We start from the raw sequence: 9,139 nt of genomic DNA on the forward strand, positions 1-9,139 counted from the left end.
TGATTATTGCACAGTAGTTTAGAAATTTTTTCTGTAGCCACAATAAGTTCTATAAACAAAATATTATGCCTCAAAGTAAAAATTAATTCAGAGACTCAGAGTGTGTCAAAGAACTCACCTGCCCACCTTCTCCCCAGTGGACTCAGATGGGTTTCCCTAAACTTTTTTCCTTTTTTCAATATCCCACAGGAAAAAGGATATAGCTCTTAAGATTATCTATGGCTATGCACACTTTAAAACTCTTTCCTCATCTTTTTCTTTTAAACTCTAAGCATAGATCTCAAAATGCAATTTCCCCACTTATGTAATCATATCACTTACTTTCCTACCTTTTCCTTCCAAAGAGAATGCACTTTTCCCATATGGTCCACTTCAACTCCAAAACTTCTATCAATTGTTCAAACCTCAATGCAATAAGACCTGCTTCAATTCCCTTCCAATCTGGGTCAGGCATCCTTGTTTGCATACTTCTATCATCATAACCAAGCCTTTACTTTTGGCCTCTTACACTAAATTCCTAGAGGGTGTAGATGACAGCATATTCATTATTTTTTTTCAGCATTCAGTGGATGGTAAAGACATGATTCTTAAATAAACGGAAACAGGGAAGGTCTTTATCTTTCACTCATTCTGACACCTTCCTAGAATCCCCAAATTCATTTAAACATTTCATCTCTCATATTAATGTCTGAATATCTTTAGAGAAAACTTCAATCATGATACTTAGTGCTAAAAAGCAATCAAATTTTTGTGTTGTCTACCAAGCTACATCAAACTGTCACAACTTGATTTTTAAAATCTTCTACACTATAGTCCCAGTCCAATATTTTAGGCTGGTATAGAGATGACCTGCCTGTAAAATCTGTGAATTTCTTACAACCACCTACCAATACTTCCCCAGCATCTTCCAGGAATCATTGCATTATGAAAGACTTCATCTTTATTCAGAATGTTGATATGCCTTAACTGCTTCCCTGAGGTCTTCCAATTGGAGGGAACTCTACTTTCTCTGAACTATTGTATGACTTTATAATTCTCTTGTAGTACTAATCATTATTTCTGTTTTTGCTACATGCATTTGAAATTCTTCACTTATGTTTCCCACAAAATCATCCATTTATTTCTATCACAGTAATACCATGTTAAAATGATATGTTCACATACATTTCTTACATAGCTTTGGGACCTTAGCAGTTAGCACAACATCTGATATATTAGATATCCGATGACTGTTGAATATGTACTGTACATTATAGTTAATATCCTGGGCAAGATGAAAATAGCTCTTATTGCATCCAGCAGTTTTAAATATAGGAGATGATTCATGCATATTTATCGAACTGAATTCACAAACATTTGACCTAAGAATGAGAATACATGACCAAGTCATTACTGGCTTAGCTAAATATATACCCCCTGTTCTCACTCTCTGAATAAGTAGTCTTCTATTACTTTACTTGACTCTCCTTGAATCTTTCATTACTTAACCTCATAGATATCAACCATATCTGGTTCCATTTACACATTAAGATGGTGAACTTCCATTTTGTTAGGTCATATTTCTATACTGATCAAAAATTAATATTGAATAGCTATTCTCTTTTCCCTATTACATTAGAAGATGAAAAACCACTTTAAAATTATTTACACTTTTGTCTATTTTATACACTTGCAAATATTGAGTTGTAAACAAATGCCAGAATTGCATAGTTGAAGACACCAGATATAAAAATAATTTCATAAGTTTCATAAAGTAGTTCACTGAAACTTATGCAACTTTTTTTTCTGAAATGATGCATAATAATTGGCTTTGTGGGATCAATTTAATATATAAAATGTGGATACCACTTACTTCAAAGAACTGAAGTATAATGGAAGTCATAAAATGGGGAAATTATGTGATTGTATGTACAAAACTATAAAGTGCTGATGAGTAAGAGCACTCCAAGTTTTAAGTTTACAGGTTCAAAATTAAAGGCCATCTATAGAAGATGGATTACTATTGAAAACAGACAACTTGTAAAATCTCAACATGTAAAATTTGATTGATCTCAGATTCATATATACAATGTAACATGATTATAAAATGCTAGCTATCTTATGTGATCTTTTGTTCAAGTATAGTTGATTACAATGTTTCTTCATTTTCTGTTGTATAGCAAAGTGACCTAATCTCACACAATTCCCTGTGCTGTACAGTAGGGCCCCATTGACCATCCATTCCAATTATTACAGTTTGCATCGAAAATCCCCAAACTTCCCAGCCATCCCATTGCCACCCCCCTCCACCATAGAAACCACATGTTTGCTTTCCTTGTCCATGATTGTTTGTTTTATAGATAGGATCATCAGTGCCATATTTTAGATTTCACAAATATGTAACATCATATGGTATTTGTCTATTTCTGGCTTACTTCACTTAGTATGAGAATCTCTAGTTGCATCCATGTTCTGCAAATTGCATTATTTTATTCTTTTTTATGGCTAAGCATTCCGTTGTGAACATTTACCACTCTCCTCAATCCATTCATCTATCAATAGACATTTGTTTCTTATCCCTTGGCTATTGTGAATAGAACTGCAGTGAATGTAGGGTGCATGTATCTTCTTTAATGAAAGTTTTGTCCAGATAAATGCCCAGGACTGGGATTGCTGGATCATATGGTAGTTCCATATTTAGTTTTCTGAGGTACCTCCATACTGTTTTCCATGGTTGTTGCACCAATTTACTTTCCCACCAACAGTGAGTAAGGCTTCCTTTACTCCACACCTCTCCAGCATTTGTTAAATAAAAAGTCAACAAATACTTATTTTTTGTCTTTTTAGGGCCGTACCTATGAGGTTCCCAGGCTAGGGGTCTAATCAGAGCTACAACTGCCGGCCTACACCAGATCCGAGCCATGTCTGCGACCTACACCACAGCTCATGACAATGGCAAAGCCAGATCCTTAGCCCACTGATGGAGGCCAGGGATTGAACCCACAACCTCATGGTTCCTAGTCAGATTTGTTTCCACTGCACCACTACGGGAACTCCTTGACTTTTTAACAATGGTCATTCTGACTGGTGTGAGGTGGTACTTCATAGTAGTTTTGATTTGCATTTCTCTAATAATTAGTGATGTTGAGTGTTTTTTCATGTGCCTACTGCCATCCGTATGTCTTCCTTGGAGAAATGTCTGTTTAGTCTTCTGTCCATTTCTCATTTGGGTTGTTTGTTTTTTTGTTGAGTTGCATGCGTTGTTTGTATATTTTGCAGATTAGGCCCTTGTCTGTTCCATCATTTGCAAAGATTTTCTCCTATTCTGTGGGTTGTCTTTTCCTCTTTTTAATGGCTTTCTTTACTTAAAAGCTTGTGAGTTTAATTAGGTCTCCATTTGTTTGTGTATTTATTGTCATTATTCTAGGAGGTGGATCAAAGATGTTGCTCTGATTTATGTCACAGTCTATGTTTTCTGCCTATGTTTTCCTCTAGGAGTTTTATAGTATCTGGCCTTATATTTAAGTCTCTAATCCATTCTGAGTTTATTTTTGTGTATGATGTTAGATAGTGTTCTAATTTCATTCTTTTACATGTAGCTTTTCAGTTTTCCCAGCACCATTTGATAAAGCTGAAATATTAAATGCTTCCAGGAAATAAGTGAGTAAAAAAAAAAGGAGCATGTCATAAAGAAAAAAAAAACCAACTTGAAGAATTGTTCTGTGGCCAAAATTGGTACAATTTGAGCCAAAACAACTTCAAATGATAATATTGCATTATAAACTATAAGATAAACATTCACAAGTACATATAGATATGAATAAAAATTCTATCAAATGTATAAAAGAGATAGCTCTTGTTTAAAGGAAAATTAAAATTAATATGTATAGAAGCAATTAAGGAAACCCCAAATCACTATTAGGCAAACACCACAATACTGACTTCCAGGCACAATCAACCAAATGATACTAAAATCAGTGAAGATGAAAGAGTCTAGAGATCTAATGTACAATATGATGACTACAGTTAATAATAGTATAATGATACTAGAAACTTCCTGAGAAGATGGAATTTGAGTATTACACACGCAAAATGGTAACTATGTAAGGAGAATCTATGTTGATTAGACCAACTGTAATTAATATTTTACTACAAATATATGTACAAAATCATGTTGTATATACAATTGAATATATACAATTTTAATTAAAATTTTAAAAAGTAAAATCAGTCAGCAAAACTTGGTAGAAAGGATATTTGCATAATCTCAATATTTATAACAAGATATTCATCAATTAAAAATAAATAACTTTACAGTCTGGCTATTGAGTTATTTGGTCTAAGATTTTATAAGATTAAATGCCTACATATCCACAGTATCTGCACAGTAGTTATGTATAAATTCCTTTTGCCCATTTATAATTTATTAAGAAGAAATGCACTGAGATTAAATTCTATGCAAAATTTTAAAATATGTTTGATCATGTTTTGTATCCAGTACTTTAAAATATGAATAAAGCACATCACTGAAAATTAATAAAAACAGGAATTAGAAAATTGTTCAGAATTTGTCAGGATTATTTCAAGTAATCAAATATCTTCATCTTATGCACCTTTTAGTTGCTGTTTTTCTTTTGTGCATCACAGCGTTAGCAGGACAGAAATCCCTTGACATGTCTTATTATTAAACGAATAAATGTCATATCTATGTATAGTAACCTTGTGCTACCATATGTTTGTAAATAAATAGACCCTCTTCCAGCAAGATAAATGATTAAATCTTTCTTCATACTGTAAGTAAAATAATGATCATGTTGCAGCAAGTGAGGTCAATCAGAATCTTACAACTACAGCAATTTAGCAACTTGTTTTAGATGTCTTACCTACCAGAAGAAGCTCCCAAAGCTACCTGATGTTCATTAAATGCAACATTGCTGATTCTGCTGGGCAGCCTCCTTCACAGATGGCCCATGTTTAGCACCATTTCTGCAATTTATTGCGCCAGGACAGATGTAGGACTACAAACGATCTTATTCCCTTGTGATTTGCTGTTTTATTTGGGAAGAACTATTCAAAAACAGATAAAAAACAAAGTGTCCTAATCTTTTCACCATACACTTTGGTCACCTGGACAATATTCCTTCCATAATTTTTAAAATTCCCCAATGTAAGGAATAAATGAAAACAGAAAACTACTTTAGTATCTGAATATTCTGGCTAGATTCCTTCAGTCTCTGACAGTTTTTTAAGTATACTGATTAAGTACCCATGTAAATTCATGATCTTTTCATTCATCAGTTATCCTCATGACTTTACAAAAAAATGAATTCTCTACTATGCCCTAAAGTGCCTCTTCTTTTTTGCAAATTTCAATATACTGACCTATTTCTTTTACTTAATAATTTCAGAAAACAAATTAAAAATTACTATCAAAAAATTTAAACCATCTGGTAATGGAGATTTTTTACTCTGTTACTTAAGCAGATGTTTAATAGTGGAATTATGCCAGCATAAAAATACTTATCATTTGAGTTTACATGTGGATGTAGAAGAAAATCACTTTTTAAAATGCATAATTTTATTAAATAAAAGTTGATACTAGATTTTTGTACCCCTTCCTGTATCCTTGTGCTCTCCTCTTCTGCTACACTTTCCTGGTGATGGGGGGTAGAAACATGTTGGTACTGCCTATGTATTTACATTTAGACTCAGAAGATATACAAGAAACATATCTTCCAGGACTGGTTCCTCCTGGGGTTTTAAGTCATATTGATTAAGGAGCACATTACACTGAAATTCTATACTAGAAGGAATGGTTTGATTTTACCTGTTTCGGACATGAATAAAGACTAATCTAATGTCACTATATCTGGGAATAGATGTTCTGAAGTGTCTAGATTATTCTCTGAAAACACTTGGTGGGTAGCCTATTCGAAACATTGAATTCTTTTGCTTTGTAACCAAAATACAAGCAATCACCATTATTTGTACTATATTCATAGAAAATGCATTCATTCTCCATACCCCATTTGTCTTCAGAATCAAAAACAGTAAAATTCTACTATTTGAATCTGTTGGCCAGAGTACCACATTTTCATTCTGAAGTCCATAACAATTGATTTCAGAATATATTCATAGAATTTTATGTTTGTGGGCCTCAGAGATCATCTGGTCACATTTGTATATTTCTAGCAAAAACTAGACAAAATTCCTTTTTTTTTTTTTTTAGGGCCACACTGTGGCATATGGAAGTTCCCAGGCTAGGGGTCAAATTGGAGCTGCAGCTGCTGGCCTACATCACAGCCACAGCGATGCCAGATCCAAGCTGCATCTGTGACCTATGCCACAGCTTGTGGCAACACCAGATCCTTATCCCACTAGAAGAGGCCAGGGATTAAACCCACATCCTTACTGACACTATGTCAGGTCTTTACACTACCAGGCCACAAAGGGAACTCCTAGACCAAATCCTTAATTGAAGACTTCTTTACAGGTTGAGGAAATACTTACATTTTTCTGATATACTTTTTATTCCATTTATGTCAGGTTTGAGACTAGAGTGGAAACTAATTCTGTTCAATTTCCCCAGTGGAATCCAGGCTGCCCTTCAAGAGCTTACTAAGAGTTCGTTAAAAGTGTCTAAGCTTGAAAGCATAAGTAGGGGTCAGTTTTTAATTTCTAAAGATTTCAATTTAAAAAATGAGGTCAAGGAGCCATTTAAATGTTATTTATAATTTTGAATATTATTAGTGGGGAGTCCAACCTCTTTCATGTGACCCCATCACTTGCCTATGACCCTCTTAGTATTTAATGTATTTTACATTCTTAGTGATGACTCAAGCTACCGAGTATAAAACAAAGATTTCATTATGGAAAGTATTCAAAGTTTCAGATATTTCTATTTGTTTTAGGATTAGTGCATTTACTGATGAAATAAGTAATCCCTAAGACCTGTAAACAGTCATATATAGTTGAGTTTATGAACACTCATTCCAGGAAAAAGTTACCTCTCTTGACAGTTGAATTTTATGAAACACCTTTTGGCCTCCATGTAAATGTGTTCACAAATGATATACACCAAACTTAAACATGGCCTATAATAATCATTAAAATAAAAAGTTCCATTAAAATGACCATGACGTCAGAAGATCGTGATTGTGTATCAACCATGCGTGTGTCTTGGGGTAAGCTCGATTGACCTAGGAATATATGGAAAAAAAAAAAAAAAAAAAAAAAAAAAAAAAAAAAAAAAAAAAAAAAAAAAAATGTGGGTATAAACCATGCAGGAATGTTGGAGTCAGGTTTTGTTGCAGTAAAGTAGAAAACATTATCAGTTTGGATAGCAGGTCAAACAGGAAATTATTGAAGGTATCAGAATTATTTTTTTACATTTATTTTTGATTTTTTAATAGTTATTTCCATAATGCAATTTTTTTTCTACTGCACAGCATGGTGACCCAGTTACACATACATGTACGCATTCTATCTTCGCACATTATCATGCTCCATCATAAGCAACTAGACATAGTTCCCAGTGCTACACAGCAGGATCTCATTGCTAATCCATTCCAAAGTCAATAGTTTGTATCTATTAACCCCAAGCTCCCCAACCACCCCACTCCCTCCCTCTCGGCAACCACAAGTCCATGATTTTCTTTTCTGTGGAAAGGTTCATTTGTGCCATATATTAAGATTCCAGATATAAGTGGTACCATATGGTATTTGTCTTTCTCTTTCTGACTTAACCTAGAGAAGTGAAAATTAAGAAGTGTTGTTTTAACTATCTTTAAATACTTGAAAGATGCTCTTTCAGTCAGCTTAGATAATGTTGCATGAAATTGACTTGAACTATTTCACTAGCTTGAAAATCAGTAACATGCTGGGAGCCTTGGTGAAGGTCTGCCTGCTGACAAAGACCAGGAGACTGAGGGCCCCAGACTGCACAGCATGTCTGGAAAAGTGACAGTGCTGCTGCTGCTGCTTCTTTTCTGCCTGCTTATGCTCTTAATAAAAACTGTGAGAGCTGGGAAGTTGCTATCAAATAAAGTTCCCTGAAAAAAGACCCCAGGGAGGGTAAACATCGGGACCTAGTGTTTACCCACAGATTCCTACTAACCCTTGTTCTATGATCATCATTCACTTCTGAGTTTCCTCCCTTTTTTTCTTTAGAGACCCTAATAGAATGCTTTCATATTTAGACTGTTACTGTTTAACCTGTGGAAAACCCTGGGGACAAAAGAGAGGCTTGAGGCACATGCTCCAGCAGGTAGTTCTTTTCTATGCTAGAGACTAGTTGATGAATAGGGTAGATATTGGGCTTTAGTTATAGAAAAACTTGTGCAGTTTGCACCAGGTAATTGTATACAGGTCAGGAAATTACCCACTTTCAGTCAGTTGTATATTGCTATGCCAGGCCTACTGGCTCAACCCTAAGAAGTGTCAATGCTGTGGTTTCTAGTTCTATAAGAATAAAAATAACCTTTGATATATATGATTAACTTTCACTAATAGAATATAGTTTGGCCTTAGGTTTTAGGCACATAAAAATATTTTTAATTATAAAGTTGTTAAGTTTGTGCTTTTGCTACCCACAAAGTTAGATGATTAACATGAATACATTTAATTCTGAAAAGTCAAGTGGAAAGTACAAAAAAGAGCATTGTTTGTGTTCCCAAATGTACCTGGTCATGTGCCGGGTCATAAGGTAACATTTGACGGGGTGGAAAGTTAAAAAACATCACTAGGATGTATGACGAATGACGTATGCCAAAGGAAAGTAAAAATTGTATATAAGCATGGTTGATTCTATTAATAAACGAGCAGTCCTGCAGAAGCATCAGGTCTGTATCCATTCTTTCGCTGACGCGCTCATCCTTCAGGAGGCCCTGAACCTGCTGGAGCTGGACTCCAGCAGTAACACCCCTTACTTTTCATGTTATCAATCTCAGGTAAGCAGCAGCAAGCTATAGTGTCCTCTCTTAGGGACCCAAAATGATAAATCTTTCACCACATGTAATATTGCTGGGAATCACGACCATGGATAAAGAACATGACATATTATGCACCATCTATTCATGACATCTGTCCAGATAGCTTATTCCTTCTGAAATCTCTCATATTTCATTGCATGAAAAAAGTCACAAGACCATATTTGACTTAA

This window comes from Sus scrofa, chromosome 11, assembly GCF_000003025.6.
Source record: "Sus scrofa isolate TJ Tabasco breed Duroc chromosome 11, Sscrofa11.1, whole genome shotgun sequence".
Lineage (NCBI taxonomy): Eukaryota > Metazoa > Chordata > Mammalia > Artiodactyla > Suidae > Sus > Sus scrofa.